The 25,959-nt window shown below is 37.3% G+C and overlaps 1 protein-coding gene and 2 non-coding genes across 3 annotated transcripts in view; all 3 read right to left on the minus strand.

Moving 5' to 3' along the window:
- Positions 1-15,382, minus strand: part of LOC123875880 — a 30,136-nt gene extending 14,754 nt beyond the window's left edge. The window contains exon 1 of the mRNA XM_045921945.1: positions 15,346-15,382. The gene's annotated coding sequence lies outside the window, so the exon portion shown is untranslated. The remainder of the gene's footprint in view (positions 1-15,345) is intronic.
- On the minus strand, positions 8,982-9,053 carry Trnae-uuc. The gene has a single exon. It is a non-coding gene; the product is annotated as a tRNA-Glu (tRNA).
- On the minus strand, positions 10,440-10,511 carry Trnae-uuc. Its single transcript has one exon. It is a non-coding gene; the product is annotated as a tRNA-Glu (tRNA).
- Positions 15,383-25,959: the final 10,577 nt, after the last annotated feature.

The following is a 25,959-nucleotide window of genomic DNA, read 5'->3' on the forward strand; positions in this document are numbered from 1 at the left end:
ACCCTAATACACGCTGAGGAGGTTTCTTTAGAACACATTGTAACATCAAAGGGACGCGTTACAAAGGCCGTCAACAGTAATTTGTCATTCCACTTTGTGGTTTTACTCCATTTTTAGTTCATTTTTACTCCAACATGCACCTGTGTTTGATACATTTTCTGAGAAACCAATAATAAGTCATTATCAGTAAGTATTGCGACATTGAAATTACCACAAGGTATTTACTGGTAATTCTACTGAATATTTCCTACTAACTGATCCGTCTGGCTTCGCAAGGGTGTTTGATAGGGTAATATCACACTATCACACTAATATTATAAAGGCGAAAGTTTGTATGTGTGTGTGTGTGTGTGTGTTTGTGTGTGTGTGTGTGTATGTTTGTTACTCCTTCACGCAAAAACTACTAGACGGATTTGGCTGAAATTTGGAATGGAGATCACACTAATATTATAAAGGAGAAAGTTTGTATGTGTGTGTGTGTGTGTGTGTGTATGTTTGTTACTCCTTCACGCAAAAACTACTGGACAGATTGGGCTGAAATTTAGAATGGAGATAGATTATACCATGGATTAGCACATAGGCTACTTTTTATCCCGGAAAATCAAAAAATTCCCACGGGAATTTTAAAAAACCTACATCCACGCGAACGAAGTCGCGGGTATCAGCTAGTAGATAATATCCTGGATTAGCACATAGGCTACTTTTTATCCCGGAAAATCAAAGAGTTCCCACGTGATTTCAAAAAACCTAAATCCACGCGGGCGAAGTCGCGGGCATCGGCTAGTAGTATTATAAAGGAGAAAGTTTGTATGTGTGTGTGTGTGTGTGTATGTTTGTTACTCCTTCACGCAAAAACTACTGGATGGATTGGGCTGAAATTTAGAATGGAGATAGATTATACCCTGGATTAGCACATAGGCTACTTTTTATTCCGGAAAATCAAAGAGTTCTCACGGGAATTTCAAAAAACCTACATCCACGCGAACGAAGTCGCGGGTATCAGCTAGTGTATCATATTTTACACTCAAAATATAACACTAGAGATATTTGGTACAGACAGAGATATTGGCAGCCTCCCTGGCGCAGTGGTAAGCTGTGGTCTTATTAGTGGAAGGTCCCGGGTTCGATTTCCGGCGGAGATTTGGAATTTAATAATTTCTAAACCGGCCTGGTCTGCTGGGAGGCTTCGGCCGTGGTTAGTTACCAGCAAAGCCGTACCGCCATGCGTTTTAGCGTTCCGGCACGATGTCGTGTGGAAAGGGGAATGGATTTAATGAAAACTGCCATACCCCTTCCAGGTTAGCCCACTAACATCTTAGATTGCATCTTCACTTACCACCAGGTGATACCTATTTCAGTCAAGGGCTAACTTGTATCTAAATTAAAAAAAATATATGAAATCAAAGAGTTCCCGTGGAATTTAAAAAAGATGAATTGTTCAGTTTTTAATAATTTGGGATTTATTTGGGGTCAGGTCTAAATCTAGATTACGTCAGAAGTTCTAGCCGACATGTTGGCACTATGACACAGCCTTGGCTCCCAAATGCCGAGTCACCTTCACCTTGCCGCGAGGTCGGTGACGTCGAGGGTAACGCACCCACCGCCGGTAACTCGCATAGTAACAACTAGGAACTAGATTTGCGCTAAAAAACCGGCCAAGTGCGAGTCAGACTCGCGCACCGAGGGTTCCGTACTCGGGTATTTCTCCGATATTTTGCACGATATATCAAAAACTATTATGCATAAAAATAAATAAAACCTGATTTAGAATGTACAGGTAAAGCCCTTTCATATGATACCCCACTTGGCATAGTTATCTTACTTTGAAAATTGAAACCTTTTTTTGGGAAGTAACCACAAATTGACGGTTTTCGGTTTTTTTTCTTTTACATTACACAAAAAAATTAAAATGTGTTTTAGTTTTCAAAGTAAAAAAAACTATACCAAGTGGGGTAATATGAAAGGGCTTTACCTGTACCTACATACTAAAACAGATTTTTATTTATTTTTATGCATATTTGATTTATTATGCAAAATGTGGAAAAAATTCCCGAGTACGGAACCCTCGGTGCGCGAGTCTGACTTGCACTTGACCGGTTTTTTTTTTTTAATTTAATATAAGTTAGCCCTTGACTGCAATCACACCTGGTGGTAAGTGATGATGCAGTCTAAGGCGGATTAAGGGTCTTACCATAGTCCACCACGCTAGCAAAGTGTGGGTTGGCAGTGTACACTATAGTTTAAATACCAAGATTTGACGTAACATCATTGATTTTCATATCAAACGACCCCGAGTCACCCCTTACATAACCTCAATTAGCGTACGTTACCCCCCAAAAAGGCATTGACCTTTTGAAGCAAGGTGAAGGTGACTAATGCTATCAAGCCTAACTTTAGTCTAAGCCAACATTAGTCATATAACATGCTAATAGCCTGACCTAAGATAACAAAAAGTTAATGGGTTGCCAAAATTATGAAATTTGCAGACTAGATTAACAATACGGTCAAGAGGCGTAGGACTCGTGTGATGAGAGGGTTCCGTAGAGTTTTATATCAATCAATCAATCAGATTTTTTGCGTCCACTGCTGGACATAGGCCTTCCCAAGAGCGCGCCACCATACACGAAATAAACACCCTAGAAAAAAACAAAGTGAAAATTTAGTGCTAGTGCATTTCAAATAACACAAGAACAAAGTGTCTTTCAATGAAAACTAACTGTAAACTAAGATAAGTTAATGGACCGATTCTTAGATATAAGTACTTTTATAAGTTTAGGTTAATATAATATTGCTTATTAGCGCTATTCGTAGGCTAGATTGTAATGTTAGTAAAGTACTGTCCTCAGCACTTTATGATATTAAAAAAAAAAAAACCATACACGATCCTCCGCCTTCCGCATCCACCCACTTCCCGGGTCGTCAGTCATTCCAGCAGGTCGGAGGTCATCCCACACTGGGCTTGCTGATACGCGGTCTCCACATATTATCAGGTGACCCGAGTGCTCGTTTGCTCACTTCTTCATCTTCTTCTCGAAGTGCCGTCTCCTATCAGAGGTTGGCAACCATTAGGGCTATCTGCAGCACCTTGGATGCTGCGTGGAAAGAAGGTCGGGTACTCTTCCTGTACCATTGGCATAAATTCTTGAGCCACGATGTTCATCTTCGGCCAGGCTTTCTTCTACCGGCTATTTTCCCCTGAATATGCTCGCTATTTTAAACAAGTGTAAATTAAAAAGAAGGAAAGAAGACAAGTGAAGGTTACAGTAACTAGAAAACAGCTGATAACTTTCAAACGGTTGAACCGATTTTCTTGGATTATAACTAAGAACACTCTCGATCAAGCCCCCTTTCAAACAAAAAAAACTAAATTAAAATCGGTTCATTAGTTTAGGAGCTACGATGCCACAGACAGATACACAGAATACATATACACAGATACACACGTCAAACTTATAACACCCCTCTTTTTGGGTCGGGGGTTAAAAATGACTATCTCTATTTGAAACACACCCAACAGTAATAGCTGATGTAACATTACCTAGAATACAAAGGGTAAAGGAAAAGTAGTGGTCGCTCTGCCAAATCAAAAAAAACTACAAAGCATTTTTCAACTATAATACATATTTTTATTTTCTCGATTCTTAGTAATTACAGACATTAATCTTAAATCTTAAATTTAACTTTCAAACAACACTAATGAATAATTATTATTTTGACAGTTTAAATATACAGTGTACATTAAAATAAATGTATGAATTTTATCTCCACCATGAAAAGTTTAATCTAAAATAGAAAAAAAGATCAATAAATGCTCAAATTGCTGCCGGGGAACGAATCTTGCACCTATAACTATAAAACCACAGCGCTAACTACTGCGTTATTGTGCCATTGTGATAATCTACATTGCAATGTAGATTATCGCAAATTAACCCATGCGAAACCGGGGCGGGAAGTCTTTAAATAATATAAAAGGAAAAAGTGACTGACTGACTGACTGATCTAACGCACAGCTCAAACAAACTATACTGGACAGATCGAGTTTAAAGGCATCCAGATAGTTCTCAGCACATTATGCCGCAGACATCCGCTAGAAAAGGATTTCTCTAGCGGATTTCTAGGGGGTAAAATAGATACGATAGGTATATCTAACAGATATAACACACAGAATACGATGCAACGAGAGAAGTTCGCATCTAAAATCAATTAAAATAGGTATTCTGCCAACGTCACTGACCGTTCTACTGCCAAGGTCGCCTCAACACTCAAGAGTAACGTAATAATACCTACTCTTCACAAAAAATCATACTTACGTAGTTTGCCAAATAGAAATAACACGACAAGTGCAAGTTTTCTTTTACAATCAGTGTTCCGTAGATAATACAAGTGTAAATTAAAAATTTATAACACCCCCGACAAGTGAAAGTTACCGTAACTAGAAAAGAGCTGATAACTTTCAAACGGCTGAACTGATTTTCTAGGATTATAGCTATCCAAAGTATCTGAGTTTTCCAAAACATCATTTTCAAATAAATAATTATGTATGTAGGCAACGTCCATCTTGACAGCTTGACATTTGTCAATTGACATAATATTATGAACCTAACGGTTAGTTAACCTTCTTTTCTACAAGAAAACTAGAAAAGAGCTGATAACTTTTAAACGGCTGAACCAATTTTTTTGGATTATAGCTAAGAACACTCTCGATCAAGCCACCTTTCAAACAAAAAAAAACTAAATTAAAATCGGTTCATTCGTTTAGGCGCTACGATGCCACAGACAGATACACAGATACACAGACACACAGATACACAGATACACAGATACACACGTCAAACTTATAACACCCCTCTTTTTGGGTCGGGGGTTAAAAATACGGCTGACCGTGAACCAAACATAACAAGATATTCTAAACAAAGTTGTTTTTTCGGTGAAATTTTCTTTCTCACCTTCTTCTTGCAATCGCTTCTGTCATCCATCAACGTATCATCCACCTTTTTATACGCATATCCGCTTTCACGCAATCCATGCACTTTTTCTTTGGTCTCTCCTCTTTTTTCCCTCCACATGCATATATTTCAACATTCCTCTAGTAATATTTTCTTTCTATATGTAAGCAACTACACGTTGTCTTGTGCAACCCGTAATGTATCACACTTCACACTAATATTATAAAGGCGAAAGTTTGTGTGTGTGTGTGTGTGTGTGTGTGTGTATGTTTGTTACTCTTTCACGCAATAACTACTGAATGGATTTGGCTGAAATTTAGAATGGAGATGGGTAATATCCTGGATTAGCACATAGGCTACTTTTTATTCCGGAAAATCAAAGAGTTCCTACGGGATTTCAAAAACCGAAATCCACGCGGGCGAAGCCGCGGGCATCTTCTAGTGTATAATAGTGGTGAAAATTACTTACTCTTGCAAAACTGACACTTATGATTTTAAAAAACCTATTCAAGAGGTCCTGCAATCAAAGAGATTAAAAAGTCAGTTAATTATGTTCTGGAAAACCTACCGTTAATTTTTTTTCTAGCGTTTAATCTATTGTGAGTGATTTCCATTATAAGTATAGATTCTAGTATTTAGTCTAGGTAAGCCCGTTTAGTTTAGAACCCATCTGGAGTCTAAATTTTGAATAAGTATGAATATGCTTATAACAGTAAGTACTAGTTTTACGTGCTAGTTTTTGTATTTTACAACTTCAATAGAAATACAACAGTAATAAAAGAATGTATGTAAAGAGACCGACATGAAAAAAGGTTGCTTGCTCATACTACGGAACCCTTTTAAAACAGTAGTTACATACTTTGCCAAATAGAAATAAAAAATAAGGAAAAAAACTGAGAAATGTAATTTTGCCCCGATTTCCGATAAGCGACTTTCTGAAGTGTGTACAAAGTATTATTTTACACTAACTACTAGTTACTATGGAGCGTCCGCATTAGGACGGTTTCAGATTAGCGTTTTTTAAACGCATTAACTCGTTTATGTACACGTAACTTGCGTCTTTTAAGTCATACACGCATTTACTCTTTTGTACAAGCGTACACGCGTTTATAAGCTCGTGTACACGCGAGCCGTTTCTTCAAGCAGTGCAAGCACCTCTAACTAAGTATTAGAAGTTGTGTGTTTAAAGCAATTAAAATATCATCCATACTTCCATACTAGTATTATAAATGCGAAAGTGTGTCTGTTTATCTGTCTGTCAGTCTGTCTATCTGTCTGTCTGTCTGTCTGCTACCTTTTCACGGCCCAACAATTTTACCGATTGTGACGAAATTTGGTACAAGGTTAGCTTATGTCCCGGACATAGGCTACTTTTTATCTCGGAAAATCAAACAGAGCTCCCACGGGATTCCTAAAGACCCATCCGCTTAACCGATTTGTATGAAATCTGGTAGCGAGGTAGCTTGCGTCCCTGTAATTAACATAGGCAACTTTTTATCCCACAAAATCAAACAGTTCCCACGGGATCTTTAAAAACCTAAATCCTGCGTGGATTTAGTTTGCGCGCATCCTCTAGTTTGCTATAAAGGTGAGAGAAAACATCGTAAGGAAACCAGAGGGCTGATAGTTCCCTGTAAATATGTTCCCAAAAGTGTGCAAAGTCTGCCAATCGACTTGCCCAGCGTGGTAGACTGTGGTCGAATCCTTCTCATTCTGAGACGGGACCCGTTTTCAGTAATAAGCACATGGGATAATGATGATGATGATGATGATAATCCACTGGTGCGAGTGAACATGCTGAAATGAGCGCGTGCACGCATTTAATTTATTGGAGCGCGAAAAACGAGCGTAAAACGCACAGAAAAAACCCTTATCTGTAACCGCCCTTAGTCTCCGTACAAGAAGAAGTTTTAAAAATACTTGAATTGAAAATACTAGAATACGGACAGATTTTCATATTGTTCGGAACAGAAGTTATGATTTAACTTGTGCTTTTTGAACTTAGTTTTGTTTTATATTGAGCTTTAACCACGACTTTGTTCTTAGTAAGTACATTGATTTTTCTTGGCTTATTATATTATTAAAGCTGCCAAGGCTTTGCTGACGTAAAAATTTTTGAAAATCGGTCAGGGGATTTTTCCGAAAATCCCGAAATAGGTAAATTCAATCAGTATCTGTAGGTATATATTTGTAGTCGATTTGCCTCCTCATTTCTAATTCGAACCTCTAGGATATGGAACGCCCTTTCAGCATCAGTGTTCCCCTCCAATTGTAAAATGGGTACCTTCAAGTCAAGAGTGAATAGGCGTCATCACTTGCTCCCAGGTCTGACTGCAGCAAAGTCTGTGAATATTAAAAAAAACCCGGCCAAGTGCGAGTCAGACTCGCGCACCGAGGATTCCGTACTCGAGTATTTTATCGACATTTTGTACAATAAAGATAGAATAACAGGTTAAGTCCTTTCATATGATATCCCACTTGGTATAGTTAAACCTTATTTTGAAAATTGAAACATTTTAATTTTTTTTAATGATGTAAGAAGTAAGAACCACTTTACGGTTTTTGGATTTTTTCCTTTATTTGTGCTGTAAGACCTACCTACATGCCAAATGTTATGATTCTAGGTTAACGGGAAGTGCTCTATAGGTTTTCTTGACAGACACGTAGCGAAAAAATCGTAAGTCTATGGACACGACGGACGGACGGACGGACAGACTGACAGACAGACGGACGGACAAGAAAGTGATCCTATAAGGGTACCGTTTTTCCTTTTGAGGTACGGAACCCTAAAAAACAAAAAAAAAATGTTAGAGCCAGGCGACGACGACCGGCCGACGAACCACTCGGTGATCCTAAATAAATAGACCGTGCTACGTTGAGGTTGTTTACACTGGATGTGACGAAAAGTGCAATTACAATGCACTCATATTATTTTTAAAATTGTGTGCAATTTTATTTCCTGCAGATGTATTGACGATAGAGTAACATCTCAGGGCTGGTGAGCCAGGAAGCTCTTCAGGACATTATAAGGAAACACAAGCTTAATCCATACTTATATTATAAATGTGAAAGTGTGTCTGTCTGCTACGTTTTCACGGCCCAACAGCTGAATCGATTTTAATGAAATTTGGTACAGACTTGGAGTACATCCCGCGAAAGGACATAGGCTACTTTTTATCCCGGAAAACCAAAGAGTTCCTACGGGATTTAAAAAACCGATAACCAAGCAGGTGAGGCCGCGGGCATCCTCTAGTTCATTATAATCCGCTGTACCAGACAAATCTGTATGGTGCAACATGCAGCATGCAATTGCGTGCAATTGTGCATTGTAAGGTCTACATCTCCTGAGGATGCTCCGGTGTCGGGGTTGCGAGTGGTTTTGCGATTTGTGTGGTGCTGCGTGGTGGAGGTGCGTATTCCTTGCTTGGTGGCTGGCTTTTCCTGCATGTTTAGCCGTGGGGGGCATGCACCGCCTGCCCTCCCACTTGACAAACTATTGCCAAGCTCTTCTCATTTTGAGAGGAGACCCGTAACCTACTGATCACGGTAGATACTTTTCTTAAGCTATCGATGGGATGATGATGATGACGATGATTAAAAGATGTGATAATAACCGTGTCTAAAGGCTCTCCTAGGCACGACGAAATCGAAAAAACGGACCTTCAAGTCGGTCACCCATCGAATTCCCGACTTGGGTCAACATTGCTTATTAACCAACGCAATCTACTGAGTTTACTGTCGCAAGGTCAGTCGTTTCAAAGACCCAAGGAGCGAGAGCAAAAAATAGAAAGAGTAAGAAATACTCATGAGTTATGACGTAGGTATCTACCTACCTATTTTTGATATTATCTTTTGCTCTTATCTTCTTATCAGTGCCTAGCGATCGAGAAGTGAATCACGATAATATTATTACCTACTACCGGCTGTGACGTCACGTCATGACGTCAGACATTGGCACCGATTCCATAATATGATTAAAAATTGTGTAAGTATTTACAATAATCGAAACAAATATTAACACAAAATTAAAAAAGCTTCCCGTACCGGGAATCGAACCCGAGCCTCCTGGGTGAAAGCCAGGTATCCTAGCCACTAGACCATACGGGATATGAAATGACAATGTCAAACATAAGAGCGTAAGCATACCATCTTTAGCAAAGAATAATATTATTCACATTGAAGATTAAAATTATTTAAACGACCTTGTAAAATAATAAAAGATATTGCCTACATACTTATTTTATGCCTAACTAGTTTCAAACTCGTCCGGGGTCATTTTACCCGACTGCGGCAAACCCAAAAGGAAATTATGATTTTAGCAGTTTTTGTGTGTAGTTTGTATCCAAATTCTGTGTGTTCCACCGTAGCGCCTAAACTACTGGGCCGATTTTGATGAATAGGTGTCAATCGATTCGTTGTAAAGGTCCGGGTGACATACGAAAAAAATTGACCTAACGGATTTTACATAAAAAATGAAGGTCTCAAAAAATTTTTTTTGCTATTGTATCGAGTGGAGTGTCAAATGAAAGAGGAGAAAATTCTGAGCCCATGAATATGATTGTACAACAACATTAAAGTATACCAAGCGACAGAAAAACAATTTTACTCTAATATTTCAGTTTTTCGCTAAGTATAGAGTTCTCCATGATGTTCTCAAAAATGTATGAAGCTGTCACTAAGCTAGCCAAAGCCCTTCAAATGATAGGAGGTCCAACCCTAATAGTAAACCGGCGCGGCGATCATGATGGTCATCATAATTTTCATTTTCAATTCCAAGTATCAAAATCGTAGTCCAAGACCCCACCTGTAATATAACAACAACTGTTCAAACATCGACCGAACAATAAATAATGTCTTATCCATACTAATAACAAATAATCGTAACTAGTATAATGATAATAAAAGCAACGAGGCGTGGTCAGTATGTTTATGTTATTACCCTGAATCGCCCGGGCCATAATCTACGGAACACAATGGCTGTATAATTGGCTTGTAATTGTCTAAACGTCAGAGAATAATGCACAGATAATATACAAACCATTACGTTTATTGCTCACCCGTTACATTAGGATCGATACGATCTTTGGCGAATTATACACACCATTAAAATTTAGACTTGGATATTCAATATAGTCTAGGAGATGACCGGGAGATTTCATTTAAACTGTTGACTAAAATAATGTAGCCCTACATTAAATACTTGTTTTGTTTTGTAACTTAATTATATGATTTCCATTGATCTGAACAACAAAAAAATTATGTACAAACAAATATGTATTTCGTATACATATATTATATTATATTTCAGATAAGTATGTCTGTTTATTATTTTAGGATCTACGTAGACAGTGAGTCATCTCCACAAAATAATTTGAACTGTTTTAGGTATACCACTACAGTTTTAAATCGTTATTTATAATCGATTAATAATAGTAATAGTGACAAGTTAAAAAGTTAAAGTAAATGGCAAAAAAAAAACAAGAAAAAGTTAATTTCCCGTACCGGGAATCGAACCCGAGCCTCCTGGGTGAAAGCCAGGTATCCTAGCCACTAGACCATACGGGATACGAAATAATTTGTCAAATTGATATAATAAAGTCGTCGAAAATATGAGTCAGTATGGAAAAGTCTCTATCGCGTCGTATACAATAAAATTTATTTGCGTAGGAGCCTGCTGTTGCAATCTAATGATGAGACATATACAAGAGAGAGATGGACGATGTTTTAACACCGAAAATCATCGTTTTATATTTAACTAGAGCATGCCCGCGACTTCGTCCGCGTGGATATAGGTTTTTGAAGATCAGGGATCAGGGAAGGGATAAAAAGTCTATGTCAGGATATAACAGATTGGGTGGTTATTTTACCACCATCTCTTGCTATATGTGTTTACTTGGTTATGACACAGTTTAAGATTCAATGACTAGTAATTTGAAAGAGGTAAAGAACTAAGAAGCATAACCATTATTAACCTTACCGTATTGATTTATTTATTGATTGCATAAAAATAAGTATGGCCTACAATTACTGTACCATATTATTATTAAATCAACGGTAAAAGAGTGAATTGGTTTTATAGAATAACTAGCTGATACCCGCGACTTCGTTCGCGTGGATATAGACTTAAAATCCCGTGGGAACTCTTTGATTTTCTGGGATAAAAAGTAGCTTGTGTTAAGACACGCAAACTTTCACCTTCATAATTCTAGTGTGAAGTGTGATATGACTAGCTGACCCGCCCCAGCTTCGTTTGAGAAAAAATTTTGAAAATCAATGAAGGGTGGTATTTTCAAAAATCCTGAAACACATAATTCTTCATTTTTATCCGGGATCCAAAATACCACTCTCATAGATATAACTTGAAAATAACGGATTTTCATACAAACTTTCATCCCCTATTATCCGCATTAGAGTGAAATTTTTAAAAACCCTGAAATACGTATACATATAGATACTCATTTTTAACCAAAAGGCCAAATACCAATTTTCATAGATACGTGTAGGTATAACTTGAAAAATGACAGACTTTCATACAAACTTTTGGTTGGAATTCCCAAAAATCTTTGCTCAGTAGACACCTGCGACACCTGGGGTTAAACTTTCAAACCCCAGCAGTTATGGCTTTAGATTGACGACGATAGACGAATAGACAGTTATTTACCAGATCGCAATCAAGGACTAATTTTGTAGTCAAGTAAAGAAACTACGTCATTACAAGCAAGCACGTTAACTCCACAACAGAACAAAGTCATAGGAAAGAAATGCAAGCGATTAAACGCAGCACATAGGCAATGCGGGCGACCTTGTTGATAAGACTACTCTTAGTACAAGTTGCACAATTCGATAACGTCCGTTCGATACTCGAAATCTATAACCGTTCATAGATATCGAGTATCGAAACTATAATGTAAAAGTAAGTTGTTTTGTTTAAAAAGACTACATCCTATTCATGACCAATATTCCCCTTTTGGCCAATTAAGCGTAAGGCTTGTGGTGTAGGTACGAGAATAGTGCAACGGGTGGGATTTGAACCGCCGACCTTTCGGAATTCAGTCCGCTCTTCAACCGTTGAGCTAGTGAGGCTTTAATGGACCCAAAAATGTACCCAAAGATCCTTATAAAACGACTGTCCAGAAAAAGGAGTATTTTCAGGGTTAATGTATGTTAACATTTTTAAATTGAACTTCGAATGTTTTTGAAAACTATTTGTATGTGATCACGTAACAGAAAAAGTGCTATAAGAACTTCTTTTCGTGGATAAAGTACAGTCTTTTTCTCTGCTCTAGACATACGAAGTAGTTAAAAATTGTACTAACCCTTCAGCTGCATCGCGGAAGTGGTGCAAACGACTGATAATGGAAAAACAATCCATCTATTGCGTTATAACATTAATTGTAATGAGATCTCAATGTTGTGCAATTATGGCAATTATATTACTGATCCACCTAGCTTTGCTCGTGTATATTTTCTGAAAAGCCTTTCTTAGAGACAAAACCATCCTACATGCAAAAATATTTAAATAAGTGTCTATTCCAAAAATGTCGTACCTATACTACTAAGGACCGATTTCACCAACGTAAAATTAGTCTTATCCAAGATTGAATTTGATATTTTGGCAGGTTTGCAGTACAAAAATTGTCATTACGCCTAATTATTTACTCGCGCCTAACGCTTAATATAGGGGTCCACCGGATCCAGGTTTATGAAAGTGGTCCATATGAGAATAAAAAACTGGGAACCTCTGGTCTAAACCCTTAGTTCTATTTACAAAGTAGCTATGTCTAGTGTTATACAAGATCGCTAATCTCAGCTTTTGAAAGGGTTTATGTTGTACCATGTTATTAGCTGACATAAGACAGATCGCATCGCTCGCCCTTGGCATATAATGGTTGAACGTGAGTTTGTAACATTATAGAGGTACTTTATTCCTCACCCGATACATTTTATAATAATTTATACTTGCTTATCTGTTATTTCCTACACAACCTTTATTGAGACTTGAAGGTAAGTCTACCTAACTCTATATCACCCTGGCCCGCATATGCTTGAATGCATTTTGAACCTTTAGGTAATCAGCCCTGGTTACGCATTAAGTACCTCAAAAATGTCTTCAATAAAAAAATTCTTACGTTTTTCTTCAATGTAAAGAAATTCTTAGTTAAAATCTAAGAAAATCAGTTCAGCCTTTTGAAAATTATCAGCTCTTTTCTAGTTACTGTAACCTTCACTTGGCGGGGGTGTTATAAATTTTTAATTTACACTTGCATACTTTTACATATTATACCTTTGAGAAGCTCATGGCGAACTCTCAGGCATGCAGGTTTTTTAGACATCAGATAAAGTTAAAAATAAACACTTCTAAGTACTACATCCATACCCAATTATTCCCAATCGCACACCTCCATAAATAACGTATCAAATCTTTTATCTCGGCGCCTTGTCATGAACATGTTTACGGACCCGTCCTTGCCATAATTCCAAATTACAGTTATCAACTAAAAAAACCAAAAGTAACGCGGCCCTTGACCTCGAGTAATTAAATGCTAATGTAAGGTTACTCTCTGTCAAATGACTTGACCATAGGGTTCAAAATATTTAGAGGTGTTATCAAATTCAACCCAAAGTGCTTCGCCACTGAACCGAAAATATACTTAAATCATAGAAATGTCATCGAAGTATGCTTTAATTGTTAGTATTTTGTTCTCTTTTTTATCTTTTGTGTAGTAGTAAGTAGTAACTCTATATTCTGTCAGTGTAAATAATTACAATAAGATATAAATAGGTAGTCTCTAGAGTTAAATTGAGAATGAAACTTTCATTCTCAACTAGCTTCATCCGCGTGGATTTAGGTTTTTAAAATCCCGTGGGATCTCTTTGTTTTTCCGGGATAAAAAGTAGCCTGTGTGCTAATCCAGGATATTATCTATCTTCATTTCAAACAGCCAAATCCGTTCAGTAGTTTTTAAGTGAAAGAGTAACAAACATACACACATACATACACACAAACTTTCGCCTTTATAATATTAGTGTGATTTAGGAAACATTACTGTGCTTCAGTAATGTATCTTAAAATCAAATTCAAAGACAAAAATACTATAGTTTATCCAAACAGACTTTTTTAAAAGCTAATCGACAATAATACAACAAACAACACATAATCTTCTCGCAGGCGTATTGCTCGTTGACTAAAAGAAATCCTAAATCGTCGATTTTCGTCGAAGCGTACTGAACCTTAACGGTAACCTAATCTTGGAAGTCATTTTCAACTCTGTTCTTCAAGTCGGACGAACCATTGCAATTTCATCGATTAACACTTAGACACTCACGTCCCTTCGTGCAACGGTAATCCTCGCTACTGGGTACATTGATCCTTAGATTGTTTCATGATTTATTGATTGAGATAAAATATATACTATCACTCTTAATAGAGCGGTCATGGTTATTGACGTTTTTTAACCCCCGACCCAATAAGAGGGGTGTTATAAGTTTGACGTGTGTATCTGTCTGTAGCATCGTAGCTCCTAAACGAATGAACCGATTTTAATTTAGTTTTTTTTTTTTTGTTTGAAAGTTGGCTTGATCGAGAGTGTTCTTAGCTATAATCCAAGAAAATCGGTTCAGCCGTTTGAAAGTTATTTACTTTTTAGAGAGTTTTGTGTCGGGGGTTTTCAAATTTTGAATTTATGTTTAATATGAGGCAGATTATATAGTAAAAAAATTACAATGTACAGTTTTTTCTTTGTTGCTTAACAGCCTGGAACTTATGCTAAAGACCAACTTGAGTCTATAGTAGATTTGGTTCAGTCTATCGGCTCTGTCCATAGCATGAGTGTTCTTTCCCATAATCTAGTGCACTTTTGCCTTTATGATTAGTCAATATAGTGTCACATCCATACTTTTAATTTTATTATCTATATAAATTACGACATTAGGTCGTATTGACCAAGTACCGGTCATTTAGTGTTAATTTTATCGTTTTCTCGGAGTTTAATTAATTCTTACTCATTGGTAACGGGCATCGGTGAGTCAGTTTTGGTCATTGACACAGGATGCGTTGTGGTATTGTATGTGAGGAATGGTCTTTTTAGGTGAGCTTGTGGTCAGGTGGTTTTCGAATAAAAAATAGCGTGATCCTGCAAATTCGGGCTAAGGCTCGCGTTTAAGGCTTCAACAAACTTAGATACTTTTATGCTTATTTCGTATTATTGGTTCAAACTCAAACTCGAAAGTCAAAATCATTTATTCAAAGTAGGTACTATTGTACCCCTTTGATGGTCAGAATTATTAGATTTGTATGGTAATATGGTGCTGATAATTAATTTCATTGAATATAAGGTTGAAATCTACAGTTTGACTTTGCTTAGACTTAAGACACTGTTAAAGCGAAACAGCGTTTTACCCATCGATGTATATGAATTAGCCTTTCCCATATAAATCCGAGTGCAAAAATGCGCGTGAATCTTACGTCATTTTTTATTTTTTAATAGAACCGTTTTTCCCCCGAAGGGTAAAAAACGGATATTTAGGTTTCAGCCGTAGCTTGAACCACAAGTGAGATTACCCTTCCAATATCCGTCGTCAACATCTTCTATCTCTTTCGCACACTAGCTAAATTTGTGATGTCTCAACTATACCTGTCCTTGTCTGTCATGAATGAAGGGAGTGTCTAGGCAGGCAGCGCCCGGTGGCCATCTTCTTCAGTACCTTGAGCAAGGAGCCGGCAAGGCCCTTAGGTGTGGTTCAAGCTACGGCTGAAACCTAAATATCCGTTTTTTACCCTTCGGGGGAAAAACGGTTCTATTTAGGTGTTCGAGCCTACGCTTGAACCACAAGTGAGACGTGTTTATTATCTGCCGGCGCTGCCTGACTAGTCGTAGTGCATGACACTCGATATATAATGACTAGGCTAAGCGTACTGTGACTCTTAATTTTATATAGAGAATTTGTATAGAAAAAATAATACAATATCTGATACAGTAATTTATTATTATTTACAGTAACTACGAACTTTTATACAAAATAACGGAACTGTTTTGCAAAATACAAATCAGTTTAAATCATAACGAATAATAAGTGTTTAAATAAAATATAATCAACAAAACAGACTTTTTCGAAGTTAACGTAATTGATTTGATTAAGAGGAAAACCTATGCGAATGACATTGACGATTTCCCCTTCAAACTAGCAATTTTGACATGTCATGACCCTCTATTGACAATTAATCAAGCAGACATTTCAATCTGCGAAATTTACGCGGACTTTTAGTATTTTGACGTAGGAGGGTAAAAGATCCAGTACATGAACGAATAAGGACTACCCTGACTTTGACCTAAAATTAAGATTGTATGAGAATCGTTCTATATATAATTTTTATATTTTTTTTTATCTGTGTCTATACACAGTAGGTATACACTCTTAAATTATTTAAATATCAAAAACGCAAAAAAATGCGTGGTATTAATTATTATAAATTATTTTATTTAACAAAAGGATAAATTGCCAGTAAATGAACTGGGAATTTCAGTGAATGAACGAACTCTATCTAGTGCATAAACTCTCGATTCCTATTAATAAAATCTTAAGTATATTTTCGCCTTGGAATTTTAAAAAAAATGTCAGATTTTCAGTTTTTGACTTATTGTATATTTTTTTCTACATTTTGCGCGATAAATCAAAAACTATTTTACATAATAATAATAAATAAAACCTGTTTTAGAAGACTGCAAGTTACAATAGAGCCGCTTGGAACAATTTTTTTTGCTGTTTCTTCTGGTAATATTCACAATGCAGAAATAATAATCATCATGGTGTTTAGATGGTTTGCGCCAAATTATAAAATTTTTTTTTTAGTAAAAGTAGTTAACTATTCTTATTTGCTCATAAACGCAACGAGGAAATACAGCTTCCACATATAAAAATTTGAGTCCAGGCCTTGCTGTTAGCTGCTAATGGGTTCTCAAAGTAGCCCGAGTATGCTTGTTTTACTGGGCACAAAAGGAAAGAATGAAAGGAGCTTACCCAGTACATCTTAAAAGATCCGTTATAGATACATGCATCCTGCCATGCCTTACCTATGCCAGCCAAACATGGGTCCAGACAAAGAATATAAAAAGAAATAGTGACTTGCTAAAGGGCGATGGCAAGGTGCATAAATTAAGCAAAAAATATTCAAAGTGAGAATTGAAGACATAAGAAAAAAGACAAAGCCTACAGACACCTTGAGACATGCCCTAAAACTGAAATGCAAATGGTCATATTGTATCGATTTTTACAGATGAAAGAAAGACAGGTAGGTAGACCGAAGACGCGTTGGTCTAATGCTATTGTGCAAATCGCGAGAGAAAATTAGCTTGATAGTACCAAAGACAGAGAGAAATGGGGATACCCAAGAGGGATCCATATCCAAGAAAGCAGAATACCAGAATAAATATAAAAAAAATTCAAAAGAAAAATAAAACCGACTTCAAAATCAGAAACACTAAAAAGTAAAAAATAATTTAAGTTATTGTGGTTTTTGAAGTCGGTTTTATTTTTATTTTGAAAATTTTTTTTTTCCAAATTTTTTGTGGCCCCACTGTACTATAATAATATGCCATGCCCAGCTAAAACCCTACTGTTTACTAAGCAATTACACTGATCGCGAGCAATTTGCTCTTATCCATTGAGGAGTTCTGTTCTCCATCTCAGAAGATATTCATCAGAACTTCATCAAATTTATATGGGACCACCTGCAAAGTATACCTAGCTTTTCAAAAAAAAAAAATCCAGATCGGTCCAGGCGTCTTTGAGCAATCGGTGAACATACATTAAAAAAAAAATTGAATTTGCTCTTATCCATTGAGGAGTTCTGTTCTCCATCTTCAAAGATATTCATCAGATCTTTACCAAATTTATATGGGACCACTTGCAAAGTATACCCTGTCAAACAAAAAAAAAATCCAAATCGGTCCAGGCGTCTTTGAGTAATCGGGGAACATACATAAAAAAAAAGATACCAACGAATTCAGAACCTCTTCCTTTTTTTAAAGTCGGTTAAAAATATACTAAGATTTACTAACATGGTGTTATACCATAGAGTAGCAAACAGAGGCAAAGCTTCTAAGAAGCGAGCAAAATTTATAACTATTTTGGTAGGGCTGGCACTGGAGGATACAATTTAATTAACAATAGTTATTTGTTCAACAAGATGGTAAAGTTTGTTTTTGTTGTGATTGCCTAGTTTAAATATCGATCTTTAAATATCGATCGATAGATCTAAATATCGATTTTGAACGAAATCAGTCAATTTAGAAAGAATTATAAATGGTGCCAACTTTTTTAAATTTTGGTTACAGGTTCCTATTTTGTGATCCCAGGGAGCTCTAAATATCGATTTTGAACAAAATCGGTCAATTAACAAAGAATTTCAAAATGGCGTCGACTTTTTTAAATTTTGGTAACAGTTTCTTATTTTGTGATCCCAGGGAGCTCTAAATATCGATTTTGAACGAAATCGGTCAATTAACAAAGAATTTCAAAATGGCGTCGACTTTTTTAAATTTTGGTAACAGTTTCTTATTTTGTGATCGCAGGGAGCTCTAAATATCGATTTTGAACGAAATCGGTCAATTAACAAAGAATTTCAAAATGGCGTCGACTTTTTTAAATTTTGATAACAGTTTCTTATTTTGTGATCCCAGGGAGCTCTAAATATCGATTTTGAACGAAATCGGTCAATTAACAAAGAATTTCAAAATGGCGTCGACTTTTTTAAATTTTGGTAACAGTTTCTTATTTTGTGATCGCAGGGAGCTCTAAATATCGATTTTGAACGAAATCGGTCAATTAACAAAGAATTTCAAAATGGCGTCGACTTTTTTAAATTTTGGTAACAGTTTCTTATTTCGTGATCCCAGGGAGCTCTAAATATCGATTTTGAACGAAATCGGTCAATTAACAAAGAATTTCAAAATGGCGTCGACTTTTTTAAATTTTGGTAACAGTTTCTTATTTCGTGATCCCAGGGAGCTCTAAATATCGATTTTGAACGAAATCGGTCAATTAACAAAGAATTTCAAAATGGCGTCGACTTTTTTAAATTTTGGTAACAGTTTCTTATTTCGTGATCCCAGGGAGCTCTAAATATCGATTTTGAACGAAATCGGTCAATTTACAAAGAATTTCAAAATGGCGTCGACTTTTTTAAATTTTGGTAACAGTTTCTTATTTCGTGATCCCAGGGAGCTCTAAATATCGATTTTGAACGAAATCGGTCAATTAACAAAGAATTTCAAAATGGCGTCGACTTTTTTAAATTTTGGTAACAGTTTCTTATTTCGTGATCCCAGGGAGCTCTAAATATCGATTTTGAACGAAATCGGTCAATTTACAAAGAATTTCAAAATGGCGTCGACTTTTTTAAATTTTGGTAACAGTTTCTTATTTTGTGATCCCAGGGAGCTCTAAATATCGATTTTGAACGAAATCGGTCAATTAACAAAGAATTTCAAAATGGCGTCGATTTTTTTAAATTTGGTAACAATATCCTGTTTTGTGATCCTAGGGATCCTCAGATATTGATTTTGAACAAAATCTATGACAGTTCAAGAAAATACGTATCCATAACCATCTACCGTCACACAGTTATGCAATGAGCCTTACTTCTTTTAGATGTTATTTATTTAAATTTTTATTAAACAAAGGTTATTATGATGTTAATGAATTTTTGAATGACAAATTTTAAATAGTGAATGCAATAATTAGTAATAATTTGACATGTTTGTTACAATAAATAAATTCAATAAATTTTGCACGCCATGCTTGGCAGAATATGCGGTTCCACATAATGTTTAAGACCAATGTACTTGTATATTATACCATATTCTAGCAAATAAACACTTCTTATTCTTATTCTTATTCTTATAGATTTTAAACACTATTTAAATTATTATCATTAACATTAAATTAAATGAAAACACGACGCGCGACGTGTACTGCAGCCCCTGAGCTTGAGCACAGGCCGAGCCGATATAAACCGATTTCTCTCCGTACGCGACGTAGCGCCTGTGCTCACGCACACACGCGCCTCAAGCTTGTAGTAGTGTACCTATCGTAGCGCGCTTGTATGAAGCTTTGACTCTGTTCGCTACACATGTGGTTATACAACGCAATACCACACTAACAAACACTCGTACAAACATACAGACAAGTATATACTCACACACACTCACACACACACATGGACGCACGCACACGCACTTTTGAACGGTTTGAACGGAACACGGTTTTGAAATTGAAATTGAAAAAAGTGTAAGAATTTGTAAGAAAATATTTAAAAAAGGTATATCAGCCGGTTTTTTATTCCAGCTCTTAATACATGTAAAAACGTCCAATCTGTTCATTTACTTGAGCCTTTACCCTAGTACCTAATTATATCGACCGCCCCATATCAAAACAAAGTAAATGTCATTTTTCCGAAAATCGTTTTATGTCATAAGCCTAACTTTCATAGTATGTCCCGTTGTATTGTAAGGACACCCACATTAAAGTAAAATTAAAAGCTAGTAAGTCGCTTTGACCATTTTAAAACATAGTAAGTCTATGAACTGGCTAGGTTTTTTATAGATTAATGCGCCTTACTAAGTTTTTCAAAGGAATTAGATAAAATAAAATAAATATCACCCATTATCTAAATACCATGTCAAAACAGTAAATACTTAATGATGCATTAAAACTTAAAAGTAAGATAGGAAAAGTCAATGACCTCTACATGTCAACTGTTAAATATGGCTTGCAAGGGAAATACTTTGCATACTTACATAATGTTTTTAAGGTTCCATATCTCAAAAGGAAACACGGGACCCTTATAGGATCACTTTGTTGTCTGTCTTTCTGTCCGTCTGTCCGTCTGTCGTGTCTGTCAAGAAAACCGATAGGGTATTTCCCGTTAACCTAGAATTATGGGCAGGTAGATAGGTCTCAACTCTCATAGCCCAAGTAAAGGAATAAATCCGAGAACAAATTTCGTGATTCTAGATCAACGGGAAGTACTGTATAGGTTTTCTTGACGGACGGACGGACAAATGGACAGACAACGAAGTGATCCTTTAAGAGCTCCGTTTTTCATTTTGAGGTACGGAACCCTAAAAAAGAAAGTGATGCACATCTAATGAATAAATGTGTAGGCCAGTCTTCACACTAAAATATTTAAACCCCTTTAATTTAAAAACTGTCATAGCCTAGTGGTTAGAACGTCCGCCTCCTAATCGAAGGTCGGGGGTTCGATCCTGGAATCACGCACTACTAACTTTTCAGTTATGTGCGTTTTAAGCAATTTAATATTGTATATCAAATCTTTGAAAAGAGCAACCGCCGAGTTTCTTGTTGAAGACTACGGCCTAAACTTCTCTTGAATTTAAACCACTTACTAGGTTTTGATCTGAGAAAGAAATTTGACATTAATTGACAAAATTGAGAGACCTAAGCTTGTATAAGAACACAGAAGTGTCATAATTCGTGTTCACTTTGCCTAACGTCTCTCGGAGAGCAGAGAGAGATTTAAACTGTTTCTTATAATCACTGGCCATATTTCAAATGCGAAAGTGTGTTTGTTGGTTTAATATTCAATCACGCTGCAACGGAGCAACCAGTCGACGTGGTTTTTTGCATGGATACCTTGACTCGCTCATATTTGAAGGTCTGCGTGAGTACAGAAGGAAGAAAACATACTTGTGTAAGGTGTAAAAAAATTGAGTATTATTTAGAGTTTACGGTTGATGAATACTTCCAACAACGTATAGGCCTGATTAGAAGTCTCAGGGTCCCTCAGTGCGCTTTAGAGAGTCCTGCTCGGAGTATCTTTCCGTGATCAAATTAGAAATGAGAACATCCATAGGACTTAGGAGAACTAGAGTAACCTACATAGCACAACGAGTCCCAAAGCTGAAGTAAAATGATGGGACCCATAGCTCGAAGATGATACAAGACCTTGAGAGTGACATCTCTCTCCGCATCGTATTCTTTATTGCTGAGGGTTGTGACCTCTTTCCATTATTCCTACATCTAATGGTAGGTTTTCTTGGGATAATAATGCGGTGGGTTCAAAGAGCCTACGGAACTCGACTAGAAAAACGAGATTTTGACTCTTAGTTTTAACGGTTATGAATTAGTTATTATTATCAGTGATAAAATTGATTAGGGCTGCCAGGTAAAATGACATTTATCTCGGAAAATCAAAGAGTTTCCACGAGATTTTTTCCAAGTTTGCGCTACTAAGTACATATATTATGAAGAGGAAAGGTTTGTTTGTTTGTTATCGATAAACTCTGAAACTACTGAACTACTTGCACTAAAGACATAATCATCAACATCAACCGACAGACGTCCACAGTGAACATAGGTCTTTAATAGGGTCTTCCACATGCTACGGGTTTGCGCCGCCTGAATCTTTGCGCTTGCGCTTGACGACAATCATGCTTTAAAGAAAGCAATGATGAGGTCCAAGTTGGAGCACGCTTACCTGGAAGATGCCTATTCACTCTTGGCTTGCAGGTATCTATGGTATATATGGCAGGAAACACGGCCGCCGAAATGGCGTTCCAACCTTTAGGCTCTCCCCATTGCCCGCAGCATGAATCTGAGCTTCCTTATGATGGTTATATTATGTACATATAATATCTCATAAGAAATCTCTAACACACAATCCAGCTAAGTAAGTCCAATTTCGAAAAAAGCTAGCTAGCCGACAAATCTAACTCAGGCAGCCTTCGGGAACCTTCGAGATGTCTCTGTCCAAAATTCCTCAATGCTTGAAGAACAGTCTTTGAATAGTGCATATTGTCAGTGATGAAATATGGATCCGAAATATAGGTCTTTTTTTTGTACACAGGAAATGCCTGACGCATACCCCTCCGTCATGTGGGGCTTGCACCAAACTTGCACTACTACGAAATCCATTTCGGAACACGGCACCCGGAACGAGGCGCGCTATCTCCTAACATAGGTATAATACCTATTTAGAACACTTACTATCTGTCATCATAATCTATGACAACCTCCGAGTATTTACCTGGTAAAACCGTAACTTTAGAATAAAATTTAGTATATAAGCAGGCTTCATTTAGAAATGAAAAAATCCCTATTTTATTTTTCAACGATTATAAACACAACTTTCATTCAAAAATAATAAGCTTATATTCATTTTAAATAATATTTTGCGACGAAATGACGCGCACAGTCCTTCCGCCATGACAGTCCAGTGGACACTGAATTCCATAGAGCGCCTGCAAGAAAATAAATAGCACAGGAAGTTTTTTGGTTAGTTTTAGATTATTTAAGAAACGAAAAACATTTAGTATAAAACTAACAGTTAAAATTGATTGCTAAACCTAAACATATCATTTTCTGGAGGTTGGCTTCAAAGTATCAAGATGTTAAAGAAAACTTTTACAGAACAAGTTGCGAACAGCAATGTTTTCAACTTGGTTTTTTTTTATTATTGGGATAATGTATACTAAATTAAAAAAGGCCCTTATAATCTTCACAAACTGAAGTTTTTAATTGCATGTATTTAATAGCTGTTAATGCTTTAGGAAAATAAACAATTTAGTTCAAAGTACAGCATTTTTGCGATTTGTCAAATAGCAATTACCTTAAATATATATACGTAATTGACGCATTCAATAGCCTTAACATAGGTACCATTACTAGCTACGCAATCGGCGAAAAGTTTCTACTCACAATATTTGGATTGACACTACGGGTTGGTAATATCTCTTTGAAATAATGGCGAAAGAAAGTGTTTTTGGATCGCCAATTGCCCCTTTTCAGAATTTCGTCAATATTACAATGATTACCAACCCAGTTGTTAGTCGCAACTACTGCCCTAAAGCTGCCTGCAGTTGCAGATATGCCAGCTTCTTTAAATAATGTTCTGATCCATCCTGCGATCACAGTTCGGGAGGCATTCTTGACTCTACCCCTTGTAGTGATGAACAGGCTATTCATACATTTTGTATTACGTCGTATCTTTGAAATAGAAATGGTTTTCCTGATCCAAAAGACTGGATCTAATCGATTATCCGAACTAGTTTCGTCCTTTTTCAGCAGTCAGCCTGACTGTCTATAGGATGCCGAATCAGTTTTAGAACCGAATTTGGGCCAGAATATTATTTCATTCCCCTTGTCTTCAAAGTCGTCCTTTCCTATTGATAGAAGAGTTAAATCGTGGACTCTTCTACCCGTAGCTAACAGAAGGAGTACGGAAGTGTGTCTTGATACTGCAAAAAGGCTGTTGTGATCGAATTGGTATGACTGTAAAAATATCAATAAGTCCTCTACTGACCATGACGCAGATTTTTTAGCTGGAGGATTTTTGGCAAAGATACCTTTTAGTATTTGCTTAACTAGGGGGTGAGAGCCGAGCTCGGAGGATTTTACAGGGTTTCCGAAATTTGCCACAACCGACTTGTGAACTGCTATGGTCCTGGGGGCCAGCTTTATAACTTCATAAAGGTAGCACAGGTACCTAGCCAGATCTTGCGGACTAGGGTCATCTGCGTGGATGCCCCTCGCTTGAGCCCATCTGCACCATCTTAACCAGATTGGCTTATAGGTTTTCAGAAACGATGACCTCCAAGATGATTCCAATAGCTTTACTTCCTCCGCTGACCAGTTTGCTATCTGTTTGGACCAGCCTGTACCAACCAAGCCGCCAACTCCAAGTGTTCCACTCCCTGAGGGGGACAATTTGTGCGGAGATCTATTAGGTTCTCGCGCAGATTCGGAATCAACAGGGGTGGTTTCTCCTTCATTTGGTCTAGTTCTGGTTTCCAGAAGACTCTGTTCCAGCTGGATGCTACTAGTATATACTGTCCCTCCGACCTTCTTAAGTGGTGTAGTATTCGTGGAATTAACGCTGGCGGAGGAAATATCCACCCCAAGTTGTACTTCCACTTCCTGCTGAATGCATCGCAGAATTGGCTCTCTGTGTCGGTCAAATCTTCGCTGACGTACTTCGGAACAACTGCTGACCTTCTCGAGGCAAAGAGGTCTATCTCTGGCGTTCCATATTCCTGGAATATCCACGCAAGAACTCTTTTCTTGAGATGCCATTCTGGTAAAGCCTTCTCTCGGGACAGCCCGTCCGCTATTCCGTTGTACAAGCCCGGTATATAACGAGCTATGAGGTGACAATTCATCATATCGCATAATTCTAGAATTTGTATCGCAGCATTCAATAACTTTGTCGATTTGGTGCCACCCTGTTTGTTTATATAAGCCACGCTCGTTCGATTGTCCGACTGCACCATTATAGTTTTGTGGGAAATTTCGGGTCCTAGTGTTTGAAGAACTTCGTATACGGTCCATAGTTCCTTTAGGTTGCTGTGCCATTCTCTTTGAGAGGGTGACCACTTTCCCCATAGGTGACGACTGTTTGCTATGGCACCCCAGCCTTTCTCTGCTGCATCTGTAGTGATGAAGATTGATGGGTCTGCATAATGGATCGGTGATATTTTGTGCAGATGTTTTAGCCACCACTCCAGATGCTCTTGCACAGCATCTGGGATCGGATGCTTCTGATACGGTCGAGTTTGTTCTAGCGAGCGAGATAATTTTTGAATTGGGCGGCAATGAAGCCGACCTAGAGGGACTGTGAATGATGCGAAATTTAGTTTGCCCAGAGTTACTTTGGGATCGTGCCAACTCCATCGAGCTTTCCTCTGGAGATCCTGAATACACTTCTGCAACTGTTGAATTTTTACTGCCGACAAACCCTTCGTGTTTTGACGAGTGTTCCAGGTAATACCCAGGTATTCTGTGCTGGTCGAAGCCTTGGTTGAAAATTTCATTTGGTTGATCTGCCATCCCAGACTCTTTAAATATTCCGTAGCCATTGTTACTTTTTGTTCCAGGATTATCGGATCTTCGTGCATAAACAGAAAATCGTCGAGATACACTACCAACCGGAGGCCTTTTTGACGAAGCTGCTGTGCCACCCAGTTCGTAATTTTTGCAAACGCTGAAGGGGCACTCG

This window comes from Maniola jurtina, chromosome 20 (assembly GCF_905333055.1).
Source record: "Maniola jurtina chromosome 20, ilManJurt1.1, whole genome shotgun sequence".
Classification (NCBI taxonomy): domain Eukaryota; kingdom Metazoa; phylum Arthropoda; class Insecta; order Lepidoptera; family Nymphalidae; genus Maniola; species Maniola jurtina.